Below are 13,642 nucleotides of genomic sequence, written 5' to 3'. Positions count from 1 at the left end.
GTGATTGGTCAACAGCAGGACAGCACAACCCTTCCCTTCTTTCCTCCCAACCTCCCCACCAACAACATATTTGGGATGGAGGGTGTGGGGTGGGATGGAAACAGCAGCTTTAGAGAAGAGAGGGCTATTAGACAAGGGAAGGGAGACTTCATCACAAGGGTCCCCCCCCCCCCCCCCCATCTCACAGAATCTCTGACCCTCAGTTCCCGAAACTTTAATCTTCTCTTCCCCATAGGTATCCCATGGCAAAGTGCCCCTGGGGTCTCTGTCTTGCCCCATCCTCTCCCTGTGGGACTTCAGCTTTTCTGCTTCCCCCTTGGACCAGCAGCAGGTGGTCCAGTGGCAACCTATCAGGAGGCCACCCCCATTAAATTTACCAGTGAGGATGGGTCCTGACCTTGTCAGATAGCACGGAAGGTTCAAGGGGCTGAGTGGCTAGTTCCTTCTCAAAGGTCTTGTCTAATGGGATCCCCTCACTTTGATTCCAACATGGGGGTCCCATAACTTTGTTTAAATTGAGTTCAAAATCTCAGTGAAAACTTGTGGTTCAATAGGCCCACTTCAATCTTGAGGAACTGGATTGAGTGTGGCCAGAGTTGGGAGTTGAGATCAGATGCTTTTCCTGTGTTGGACCAGACTGAACAGGATCACAGCTGTAAATTCAAAGGCAAGTTTCATTTGATCGAGTGTTCTGGCTCCAGAACATTCTGACAGTGTTTCTGTTTCACCTTGAACACCAGTAAACGGGCGACCATGTAAATATTTACAACAATTGGTATTGTCTGATCTTGCCTATGGAAATATTCTGCTCAACTGCATCACCATAAAATGGGATTAATTCTTCTAAAAATAAGAATCAACACGCAGTCAGTGATTTCTACATTTAATATCCTTTATTCCTGTCTATCCCCACTGTATGAGATTGAGGGCAGAAGAGGTAGGGTGATGTAGGGGTCAAGGGGGGATTGGCTTGAAGTGGTAGCTGTTAGCCAGTGATCAATCACCTCTTAACATTAGATAGAGAGTGTCTGCTTCAAACTGTTTTGGAAGTAATAGTTAGGAACATTATGACAGAAGGAGGCCATTCAGCCACCCATTTCTAGCTCACTGTGAAATTAGACCATCCATTGCTGATCTGTTTCTTAACTGTTCACCCAGCCAATGAGATCTGAAGTTCCCCATTGTGCAATCCCATTTTGAGGTAAATCCTTCCAGGATTGAGTTTTGGACTGTACTTGGAGCCCATTCGAATCTTGGAATGGAGAACTTCTTGAGACCAGTTCAAAATTGGCATTTGTTGTTGACCTATTGTTCAAAGAACTCCACTTTGACCATTTCTCACACACACCCTTTTAAATCCAACGTCTCACCCATTGTGACTTAATCTCAGATTTCTGATACAGTTAGCACTTATGCAATTTTCTGTTGCAAAACTCAGCAATTTGGAAACTATTGCCCCATTGGCTTTTTAACAGCCACCTCCACAGTAAATATGGGAAGGTGTGTGCTCACATTATGTTCTGCAGTCATAGTGTACTGTCCACCATGTTGGTTCTGGTTACTGTATAAATGTCCACGATTCACGGCTAAAATAGAGTTTTACGTCCAACAACAGATTGAAACATATTATCCTCAATAACAGACATGGCAATAAAACCTACCCTAATTCCTGATGAAGGGCTTATGCCTGAAATGTCGATTGTCCTGCTCCTTGGATGCTGCCTGATCTGCTGTGCTTTTCCAGCACCATACTCTCGACTTTGATCTCCAGCATCTTTCTTTATCCCACTTTCTCCTATGGCGATAAAACCAGACAACTTTGAGGAAACAGCTGTTGTTTCCCCGAAGGCAGGTCCAAGTATCTTTGCACTTGCTTTACGGTGAGGCTGGGAGGTGTAGCCGTGCTCTCCCTGTCTCCATATTGAACCTGTGGGGTCACTGCTGGCCACTGACCTCCCCCACTCACCCTCACAAGCACCGGCCACACAATTGATTCCTCCTGAGAAGCTAGTCCCCATAAGAGCCGGAAACTTTGAAGGAATGTGAAGGTCTCAGTGTAAACCTGAATAGCTTTGTCTCAAATGTTTTTTCAAGGTTTTCAAACTATCAGCGAGTAGAACAGATTCATTGAATAATGCAAACTCTTGCATGTGCCCATTCACAAATAGCTATGCTTTTGTCTCTCATAGACAAGTGCACAGTTTATCCAATTTGTTGGGAATGTAAAGTAGTTTAGATTGAAATGCGATTCCCTCTTGCGAGGCTATTTACTTTATTTGAAGTTAGAATGAAATACCTTTTGTTCCATAAGAATTCCCAGACTGAGATTGTGACAATATTTGATGAGACAGTTATTGTCTGATTTCTTCACATAACCCTTTCTTTGTAATAGATCAATTGCCTCTTGGAGGTTAAGCAGGAACTTATCAACTTGCCAAGATATAGATTCCCTTGCTGTAACAGGCAAGATTCTTTTGTTTTTATTCAGATACAATTTGCTTCCTTCTGAGCAAAGGCAACATCATTGATTAGGCCAGGGAAGCTTGTACAAATAGCCTCCAAGATCCAATGGCTTAGGCAGGAAATTTAGAAAGAATAGGATGTTGACCAGGATCAGTCAACCTGTTTCCTTGGGAGTTCACACAATGGTAGAAAGAGTCTTTAACTCCATTTCTGGTGAACTTTCCTGATACAATGCCAATAATCAGTGAGTTTTGCTAACTCTCAATTATTTAGATGTTGTAACATCAGATCCAGTGATTTGTGAGGAAGTTAGTCACCAACCATCCATCTACCTGTTTGCCCTTCCACCCCTCCTCCCGTCTGCCTGTTTATACCAATAAACAATTAGGAGCAGAAATCCATCTTTCAGCCTCTCAGCTCTGTTCTGCCATTCGCTGGGACCATAGCTGATCTATTTGTGTTTCCATATTCCTATTTACCCCCAACAGCCTTTAACACCCTCTGCCTAACAACAATCTAACTCAATTTTAAACATATTTAACGACTTCACCCCCACAGCCTTCTGAGGTAAAGAATTTCCAGATTTCTCAAACCTCAGAGAGAAAAAAAATCCCCTCCTCCCTATCTTGAAAGGGTGACCCCTAATTTTAAACAGTTCCTCCTATTTCTGGACTGACCGACAAGAAGAAACAATCTTGCCCCGTCCACCATGTCCAGACCATTCAGGAGCTGACACAATTCAGTCATATCACCCCCTCACTTTCTAAACTCCACTGACAACCAGCCCAGTCTGTCCAACCTTTCCTCATCAAACAAACAACACACTCCTGCCAGGGATTAATCTAGTAAACCACCTGTGTACTGCCACTATTGTGTTTATATAGTTCCTTAAAGGAGACCAAACTGCACACAGTATATTTGTTGTGGTCTGAGCAATGCTGCGTATAACTGAAGCACAAGATTTTTACTTTTCTGTCCAATTCCTTCACAATGAAGCATAGCATCCCGTTTGCCTTCTTGACTACGTGCTGTACCTGCATCATAGCATTTTGTAACTCATGAAGTGAAATGCCTAACTCATTCTACACCTCGAAATTCTGCAGTCCTACTCCATTTAAATAATAATCCTTTTTTTAAAATCTTCCTGCCAAAGTGAACAACTCGCATTTTTCCACATGATATTCTGTCTGCCAGATTTCTCCCCAGTCATTCAACCTATCAATACACTTCCTGCATCCTTGTTTGTCACCGTCACATCATCCCTTCCAACCTATTTTCCTATCATCTGCAAATTTAGCCACTTCCCCCTCACCTTTGTCATTGATTTAAATTATAAAAAGTTGAGGCTCTTGCACAGATCCCTACAGGAACTCACTCATTACATGTTGTCAATCAAACAAAGACCCATTTATGTCTCCTGCCTGTTTTCTATGAACTAATTAATCTTCATCCAACAACCTACCCTTCTAACCACCCACAACATCTATTTAGACCTTGCCTGGCCTGAAGATTGACTTGGGTTCACAGCTCTTTAATATTTGGTAATTTGTAATTCTTCATCCCTAAAACAAACTGTTAAGTTTCATAAAGGATTTGCAACAGAAGTTCATCAAGACATTATCTAATGTCCATAAACACAGTTGAGCTCCATTACTCACTCAATCACAGTGATTTCATGGAAGGTGAGGCTTAATCATCCAAATAGTCTTTTCACAGGCCACAATATCTCAAAGACAAAGGAAATAGTTTCTATAGAGGACGAATCAAACTATCAATCCCGGACAGTGTTGAACTGTGATTGAATTCTGAAGCACAACAGGGACTGAATATACACAAGACTCTCATGCAGAAGCTCCAAGACTGAGGAAACTATTCCCTTTGGCTTTGAGATATTGCAGCATATGAAAATACTATTTGGATAATTAAGCCCCACCTTCCAATGAAATCACTGTGATTGAGTGAGTAATGGAGTTCAACTGTGTTTATGGACATTAGATAATTTCTTGATGAACTTTTGTTGCAAATCCTTTATGAAACTTATTAGTTGGATTCGGGGACGAAGAATTGCTAAATAATGCTGAGGTAACAGAGAGCTGTGATCCCAAGTAAATCTTCAGGCCAGGGAAGGTCTAACTAGAGGCTGTGGATGATTGGGTGGTTAGATGGTCGGTTGAATATTGACTCACTAGTAAAAACGGACTGTATGCATCAGTGGAAACGGAAAGAACTGCAGATGCTGTAAATCAGAAACAAAGTCAGAAGTTGCTGGAAAAGCTCAGCAGGTCTGGCATCATTCGTGAAGAGAAATCAGAGTTAATGTTTCGGTTCTGGTGACCCCTCCTCAGAGCATGCATAAATAGGCCTTTGTTTGCCAGAGAAAGGTTCGTAAAACAAAACATTGAAAAACAGAGAAAAGGTTTATAGAATGGAATGAAAGGAATTTTTAATGTTGAGTCATACAGGTCTACAGCACAGAAAAAGGCATTTCAGCTCGTTGAGATTATGCAAGTCAAAACCAAGCACCTAACTATTTTAATTCCAAATAGATAAGCTCTCTGAAATTTGAAGAAGTGGCAGGTAAAAGAATTTCTAAACTGTTTTGCAACACAATAAATTATGCCCAGGAGTTTTATCTGCAATCAGTTTCCTCATATGACTATTTTATATGCTCCGGGTATATTGGAAGCTTTTTTAAATAAACAAGAGAAAATGTTGTTCCATTCTGAATTGCCCTTAACCATTTTAAATCTTTTTTTTGGTCCCATTTCGTGCTCGAGATATTATTTATGAAAGGACTGAAATTTTCAATCATCATTGCTGTGAAAGATTTCACACTAATGGATGCCTCAGGACTGAGCAGTTTCTGTTGTATCAACTGCTTGAGGTTGACCTTACTTAACTTGGTAAGGGATGTGATTTATGGGTTAGTGGTTTCGGGTAAGATGAGACAGAAATATTCCAATTTGTCTTAATTTATGATTGCTCAGTGCAGAAATAAATGAGACTCCTGGTTAGCTAATCTCAGCTGCATTGGCAGTTACAGGGTTCTAATACAGATCTACTTGGGCTAAAATAGTGGGGGTGGCTGGTGAAGAGGAATAAATGAAAATAAGGCAGGGTTCCTGATCAGATGGCAATGACTCAGTCCCTACTGCAAATTCATCCTCAGTCCACGTCAGCAGAAGGCTGGAATGTGATTGTCTGATGCCCCAAATTTAGAAAAACCTCCTGACTATCTAGACCCAGATGTGATAGAACTGCAGTCCAACTTAGCACATTCAATTCAAAAGGAGAAACACAAATGGGGAATAGAGATGACTTACTACCTGAGGGTGAGCTGGGAAGAATAGATACAATTATATGATCATCCAAGGAACAGGAGTAAGCCATTCAGTTCCTTATGCCTACTCTGATTGTGTGATCTGATTGTAATCTCAAATCTGCATTCTTGCCAACCTCAATAATCTTTCACCTTGTACATCCCCTTATCAAGAACTTATCTACCTCTGCCTTGAAAATATTTTAGGATATAGTATGGTGAAGATAATTGATTGATTGATTTATTGTTGTCACATGTACCGAGATACAGTGAAAAATGTTGTTTTGTGTGCTATACAGGCAGATCGTACATTACAAAGTGCATCAGGATAGCAGAACGGAGTGCAGAATATACAGTGTTACAGCCGCAGAGAAGGTGCAGAGAGAGGAATCGACATTAGCATTGAGAAGTCCATTCAAAAGTCTGCTAACAGCAGGAAAGAAGCTGTTCTTAAATCTATTGGTACGTGTTTTCAAATTTTTATAACTGCTGCCCGATGGAAGAGGATGGAAGAGGGTTTCACCGCGATGGGAGGGGTCTTTGATGTTGTAGGTTGCATTCCCAAGGCAGCAGGAAGTGTAGATGGAGTCAATGGATGGAAGGACTGGGCTGTGTTCAGGACTCTGTATAGTTTCTTACAATCTTGGCAAGGGCAGTTGCCACAACAAGCTGTAATGCATTCAGATAGGATGCTTTCTATGATGCACACATGAGAGTCAATAAGAGTCATTGTGGACATGGTGAATTTAAAAAGGAGGTCCTCAAGAGTAGCAATATCTGGATTACTTCCGGTGCTACGAGCTAGTGAGGGCAGAAATAGGAGGATAAAGCAGATGAATGCATGGCTGAGGAGCTGGTGTATGAGAGAAAGATTCACATCTTTGAATCATTGGAATTTCCTTTGGGTAGAAGTGACCTGTACAAGAAGGACGGATTGCACCTGAATTGGAAGGGGATTAATACACTGGCTGAGAGATTTGTTCAAGCTGCTCATGAGGATTTAAACTAGGAAGGTGGAGGGTGGAATCGAGGGAGCTAGTGAGGAAAGATATCCTCACTTCGACCCCCATCATGGCCACTCCCACAACCATTTCCACCCTTCACAATTCCTCATGCATCACACGTGACATCACTTCTGCCCTTCACATCATCGCTGATGTCACATGCTCAGTGACTTCCGCCAGTCCTACTGCCGTGGTCACCACCACTTCTGCCCCCCTCCCCCCGCCCCCCCCCGGGTCACTCACCTGCATTCTGCTGACATGTCCCCCACAAACCCCACTGTCACTATCCCCACCCCCCAGAACTCTGAGGAAACACTACCCCTGCTCATGACTCCACCCCCATTCCCCCCACCATCACACTCACTCCAGTTACAGGTTCCGCCCCCACTCCCAGCTCTACACCCACACCAGATCCCAGCTCCCAGTCCTGCCGAGTTTTCCCCATCCCCCCAGACCTCCCCCTCACTGAGGACGAATCATCGGTCTTCAGCAAAGGACTCACCTTCATCCCCCTCCATCCACGCATCAATGAATTTAATACACGACGTGACATCGAACAATTCTTCCGTCGCCTCCGCCTCCGAGCTTACTTTCACAATCAGGACTCCCGCCCACCTTCCGAGGACCCCTTCGCCCACCTCCAACACACTACATCCACCTGGACACCCCACGTTGGCCTATTACCTGCCCTCGACCTCTTCATTTCCAACTGCTGCCGGGACATTAACCGCCTCAAACTGTCTACCTCCCTCCCCCACTCCAACCTCTCAGCCTGACAACGCGCAGCCCTCCAATCCCTCTGCTCCAATCCCAACCTCACCATCAAGCCAGCGGATAAAGGGGGCGCAGTGGTAGTCTGGCGCACTGACCTCTACACCGCTGAAGCCAAACATCAACTCGAGGACACCTCTTCCTACTGCCCCCTCGACCATGACCCCACCCCCCATCACCAAACCATCATCTCCCAGACCATACAGAACCTCATCACCTCAGGAGATCTCCCACCCACAGCTTCCAACCTCATAGTCCGGGAACCCCGCACTGCCCGGTTCTACCTCCTTCCACAAGCCTGATCACCCTGGCCGACCCATTGTCTCAGCATGCTCCTGCCCCACTGAACTCATCTCTACCTGCCTCGACACTATCCTATCCCCCAAGTCCAGGAACTCCCCACATACGTTCGAGACACCACCCACGCCCTCCACCTCCTCCAAGACTTCAGTTTCCCCGGCCCCCAACGCCTCATCTTCACCATGGATATCCAATCCCTCTACACCGCCATCCCCCATGACCAGGGCCTCCAAGCCCTACGTTTTTTCCTCTCCAGACATCCCCAACAGAACCCTTCCACCGATACTCTCATTCGTTTGGCCGAACTGGTCCTCACCCTTAACAATTTCTCCTTTGAATGCTCCCACTTCCTCCAAACCAAAGGGGTAGCCATGGGCACATGTATGGGCCCCAGCTATGCCTGTCTCTTTGTTGGCTACGTAGAACACTTGATTTTCCGTAATTACACCGGCACCACTCCCCCGCCCCCTTCCTCCGCTACATTGATGACTGCATTGGTGCCACCTCGTGCTCCCACGAGGAGGTTGAGCAATTCATCAACTTCACCAACACATTCCACCCTGACCTTAAATTTACCTGGACCATTTCTGACACCTCCCTCCCTTCCTGGACCTCTCCATCTCCATTAATGACGACCGACTTGACACTGACATTTTTTACAAACTCACCGACTCCCACAGCTACCTGGAATACACCTCTTCCCACCCTACCTCCTGCAAAAATGCCATCCCGTATTCCCAATTCCTCCGCCTCCACTGGATCTGCTCCCAGGAGGGCCAGTTCCACCACAGAACACACCAGATGGCCTCCTTCTTTAGAGACCGCAATTTCCCTTCCCACATGGTTAAAGATGCCCTCCAATGCATCTCGTCTACATCCCGCACCTCCGCCCTCAGACCCCACCCCTCTGTAACAAGGACAGAATGCCCCTGGTGCTCACCTTCCACCCTACCAACCTTCGCATAAACCAAATCATCCGCTGACATTTCCGCCACTTCCAAACAGACCCCACCACCAGGGATATATTTCCCTACCCACCCCTTTCCGCCTTCCGCAAAGACCGTTCCCTCCGTGACTACCTGGTTAGGTCCACGCCCCCCTATAACCCATCCTCCCATCCTGGCACTTTCCCCTGCCACCGCAGGAACTGTAAAACCTGCGCCCACACCTCCTCCCTCACCTCTATCCAAGGCCCTAAAGGAGCCTTCCACATCCATCAAAGTTTTACTTGCACATCCACTAATATCATGTATTGTATCCGCTACTCCCGATGTGGTCTCCTCTACATTGGGGAGACTGGGCGCCTCCTAGCAGAGCGCTTTAGGGAACATCTCCGGGACACCCGCACCAATCAACCACACCGCCCCGTGGTCCAACATTTCAACTCCTCCTCCCACTCTGTCGAGGACATGGAGGTCCTGGGCCTCCTTCACCGCTGCTCCCTCACCACCAGACGCCTGGAGGAAGAACACCTCATCTTCCGCCTCGGAACACTTCAACCCCAGGGCATCAATGTGGACTTCAACAGTTTCCTCATTTCCCCTTCCCCCACCTCACCCTAGTTCTAAACTTCCAGCTCAGTAACTGTCCCCTTGACTTGTCCGGACTTGTCCTACCTGCCTATCTCCTTTTCCACCTATCCACTCCACCCTCTCCTCCCTGACCTATCACCTTCATCCCCTCCCCCACTCACCCATTGTACTCTATGCTACTTTCTCCCCACCCCCACCCTCCTCTAGCTTATCTCTCCACGCTTCAGGCTGGCTGCCTTTATTCCTGATGAAGGGCTTTTGCCCGAAACGTCGATTTTGAAGCTCCTTCGATGCTGCCTGAACTGCTGTGCTCTTCCAGCACCACTAATCCAGAATAATAAATTAAACTGCATTTATTTCAATACAAGAGGCCTAACAGGGAAGGCAGATAAACTTAGGGCATAGTTAGGAACATGGGACTGAGATATCATAGCAATTACAGAAATGTGGCTCAGGGAGGGACAGGACTGGCAGCTTAATGTTCCAGGATACAAATGCTACAGGAAGGATAGAAAGGCAGGCAATAGAAGAGGGGGGATGGGTATTTTGGAAAAGGGATAGCATTACAGCTGTGCTGAGGGAGGATATTCCCAGAAATACATCCAGGGAAGTTATTTGGATGGAACTGGGAAATAAGAAAGGGATGATCACCTTATTGGGATTGTATTATAGACTATTGTATTCCCAATAGTCAGAGGGAAATTGAGAAACAAACTTGTAAGGAGATCTTGGTTAACTGTAAGAAAAATAGGATGGTTATGGTAGGGGATTTTAACTTTCCAAACGTAGATTGGGACTGCCATAGTGTTAAAGGTTTAGATAGAAAGGAATTTGTTAAGTGTGCACAAGAAGACGTTCTGATTCAGTATGTGGATGTACCTACCAGAGAAGGTGCAAAACTTAGAACATAGAACATAGAAGAATACAGCACAGTACAGGCCCTTCGGCCCTCGATGTTGTGCCGATCCAAGCCCACCTAACCTACACTAGCCCACTATCCTCCATATACCTATCCAATGCCCGCTTAAATACCCATAAAGAGGGACAGTCCACCACTGCTACTGGCAGGGCATTCCATGAACTTACGACTCGCTGAGTGAAGAACCTACCCCTAACATCAGTAACTTGACCTACTCCTGGGAAATAAGGCAGGGCAGGTGTCTGAGGTGTCAGTGGGGAAGGACATTAGGGCCAATGACCGTAATTCTATTCGTTTTAAAATAGTGATGGAAAAGGATAGACCAGATCTTAAAGTTGTAGTTCTAAATTGGAGAAAGGCCAATTTTGACAGTCTTAGGCAAGGACCTTCAAAAGCTGATTGGGGCAGATATTCACAGGTAAAGGATGGCTGGAAAATGGGAAGTCTTCAGAAGTGAGATAACAAGAGTCCAGAGACAATATATTCCTGTTCGGGTGAAAGGAAAGGCTGGTAGGTGTAGAGAATGCTGGATGACTAAAGAAATTGAGAAGTTGGCTAAGAAAAAGAAGGAAGCATATGTCAGGTACAGACAGGATAGATCAAGTAAATCCTTAGAGTATAAAGGCAGGAGGAGTATTCTGAAGAGGGAAATCAGGAGGACAAAAAGGGGACATGAGATAGATTTGGCAAATAGAGTTAAGGAGAATCCAAAGGGTTTTTACAATAGGAATAAAGAGTAAACTAGCCATTTGGATATAGAACTGGCTTAAAGATAGAAGACAGAGGGTGGTGGTGGAGGGTTGTTTTTCAGACTGGAGGCCTGTGACCAGTGGAGTGCCACAAGGATCGGTGCTGGGTCCTCTACTTTTTGTCATTTATATAAATGATTTTGGTATGAACATTGGAGGTATAACTAGTCAGTTTGCAGATCACACCAAAATTGGAAGTGTAGTGGACAGCGAAGAGAGTTACCTCAAATTACAACGGGATCTTGATCAGATGGACCAATGGAGTGGCAGATGGAGTTTGATTCAGATAAATGTGAGGTGCTGCATTTTTGGAAAGCTAATCTTAGCAGGACTTATACACTTAATGGTAAGGTCCTAGGGAGTGTTACTGAACAAAGAGACCTTGAAGTGTAGGTTCATAGCTCCTTGAAAGTGGAGCTGCAGGTAGGTAGGATAGTGAAGAAGGTGTGTGGTATGCTTTCCTTTATTGGTCAGAGTATTGAGTATAGGAGTTGGAAGGTCATGTTGTGGCTGTACAGGACATTGGTTAGGCCTCTTTTGAAATATTGCGTACAATTCTGGTCTCCTTCCTGATGTGAAACTTGAAAGGGTTCAGAAAAGATTTACAAGGATGTTACCAGGGTTGGTGGATTTGACCTATAGGGAGAGGCTGAACGGGCTGGGGCTGTTTTCCCTGGAGCATTGGAGGCTGAAGGGTGACCTTATAGAGGTTTATAAAATCATGAGGGGGCATGGATAGGATAAATAGACAAAGTCTTATCCCTGGGGTGGGGGAGTCCAGAACTAAAAGGCATAGGTTTAGGCCGAGAGGGGAATGATATAAAAGGGACCTAAGGGGCAACTTTTTCACAGAGGGTGGTGTGTGCATGGAATGAGCTGCCAAACAAAATGGTGGAGGCTGGTACAATTGCAACATTTAAAAGGCATCTGGATGGGTATATGAATAGGAAGGGTTTAGACGAATATGGGCCAAGTGCTGGCAAATGGGGCTAGGTTAGGTTGGGATATCTGGTCAGCATGGACGGGTTGGACCGAAGGGTCTATTTCCATGCTGTACATCTCAATGACTGTAAGATGTAGTTGTATCCATTCCACTGAAGGAACAGTATTACACGGGTGTTGGGAGTGATAGTTAAAGTTGTTTCAGAGAATGCTGGCTAGTGGAATTGGTGGGAAGGTGGAGATGAGGGTAATATGAACACTGATCATCTAATTGGGTAAAGAGGGAAGCAAGACCAATTTTTCCATAAAGTAGAACAGGCAGATGAAATCAAATAATATCAAACCAATTTAGCATATAATGAGGTACATTCTATAGAGAGGTATTGAACTCAGTCACTTTGGCCAATTTCTTTCAAATAACATTTTATAAATAGAAACAAGGAATAAAACAAGATATGACTAACATGACGGGACATAGCTTTAAATTGAAGGGTGATAGATTTAGGACAGATATCAGGGATAGTTTCTTCACTCAGAGTAGTAGGGACGTGGAATGGCCTGCCTGCAACAGTAGTAGATTCGTCATTAAGGGCATTTAAACGGGCATTGGACATACATATGGATAACAATGGAATGGTGTAGGTTAGATGGGCATGAGATTATTTTCATAGGTTGGTGCAACATTCACTATCCTATCTCCTTGCTACTCTATTTCAAGGAGCTATGAACCTGCGCTCCAAGGTCTCTTTGCTCAGCAACACTCCCTAGGCCCTTACCATTAGGTGTATAAGTCCTGCTAAAATTTGCTTTCCCAAAATGCAGCACCTCGCATTTATTTAAATTAAACTCCTCAGCCCATTGGCTTCCTGACTCCACTTCCTGAAGTCAATGACCAGCTCCTTCGTTTTGTTGACTTTGATGGAGAGATTGTTGTCTTATACCATGCCGCTGATCACAGTACCTCATTCCTATATTACGTCTCAACGTTGTTTGAAATCCGATTTATGAACGTTGTGTCGTCAGCGAACTTGTAAACAGAGCTGTAGTGGAATTCAGCCACACAATCGTGAGTGTATAAGGACTATAGTAGGCGGCTGAGTATGCAGCCTTGTGGGGCACTTACATTGAGGATTATCATGGAGGAGGTGTTGTTACTTATCCTGACTGATTATGGTCCGTGAGCCAGAAAGTCGAGGACAGTGGAGAGTGGATCTTGGAGTTTAGAAATGTGTTTGTTTGGAATTATGGTGTTGAAGGTGGAGCTAAAGTCAATAACTAGGAGCCTGACGTAGACATCCTTGTTATCTAGATTCATAGGAAATTAGAGGATTGGGAAACCTTTAAAAACCAACAGAGGATAACTGAAAACAAAAGCAATATGCAGAGAGAAGATGAAATATGAACTAGTTAATAATATAAAAGAAGATTGCAAGAGTTTTTTTAGACATATAAAAAGGTAAGAGAAAGGCAAGAGTGGATACTGAATCACTGGAAAATGAGGTTGGAGAAGTAGTAATGGGAACAAAGAAACAGTGGATGAACTAAATAGGTACTTTGCATCAATTTTCACAATGCTAAATAAGCTAACAGCCCATGGTGTTAAAGTCAAGGTACTGGTATGGATAAGGGATTGGCTGACTGGC

At 44.6% G+C, this 13,642-nt stretch overlaps 1 protein-coding gene across 6 annotated transcripts in view; it reads left to right on the top strand.

Moving 5' to 3' along the window:
• Positions 1–13,642, top strand: part of LOC140454652 (leucine-rich repeat and fibronectin type III domain-containing protein 1-like protein) — a 261,787-nt gene that overhangs the window by 28,163 nt on the left and 219,982 nt on the right. For 5 of the 6 annotated variants that reach the window (XR_011952735.1, XR_011952736.1, XR_011952737.1 and 2 more), the window contains one exon: positions 6,082–6,244. The exons of the other annotated variant lie outside the window; for it this stretch is intronic. The gene's annotated coding sequence lies outside the window, so the exon portion shown is untranslated. The remainder of the gene's footprint in view (positions 1–6,081; positions 6,245–13,642) is intronic. 6 annotated transcript variants of the gene reach the window in all.

The sequence above is a fragment of the Chiloscyllium punctatum genome, chromosome 29, assembly GCF_047496795.1.
Source record: "Chiloscyllium punctatum isolate Juve2018m chromosome 29, sChiPun1.3, whole genome shotgun sequence".
Lineage (NCBI taxonomy): Eukaryota > Metazoa > Chordata > Chondrichthyes > Orectolobiformes > Hemiscylliidae > Chiloscyllium > Chiloscyllium punctatum.
Note: the sequence above shows the minus strand (reverse complement) of the source record. Positions and strands in the feature narration are given on the sequence as shown.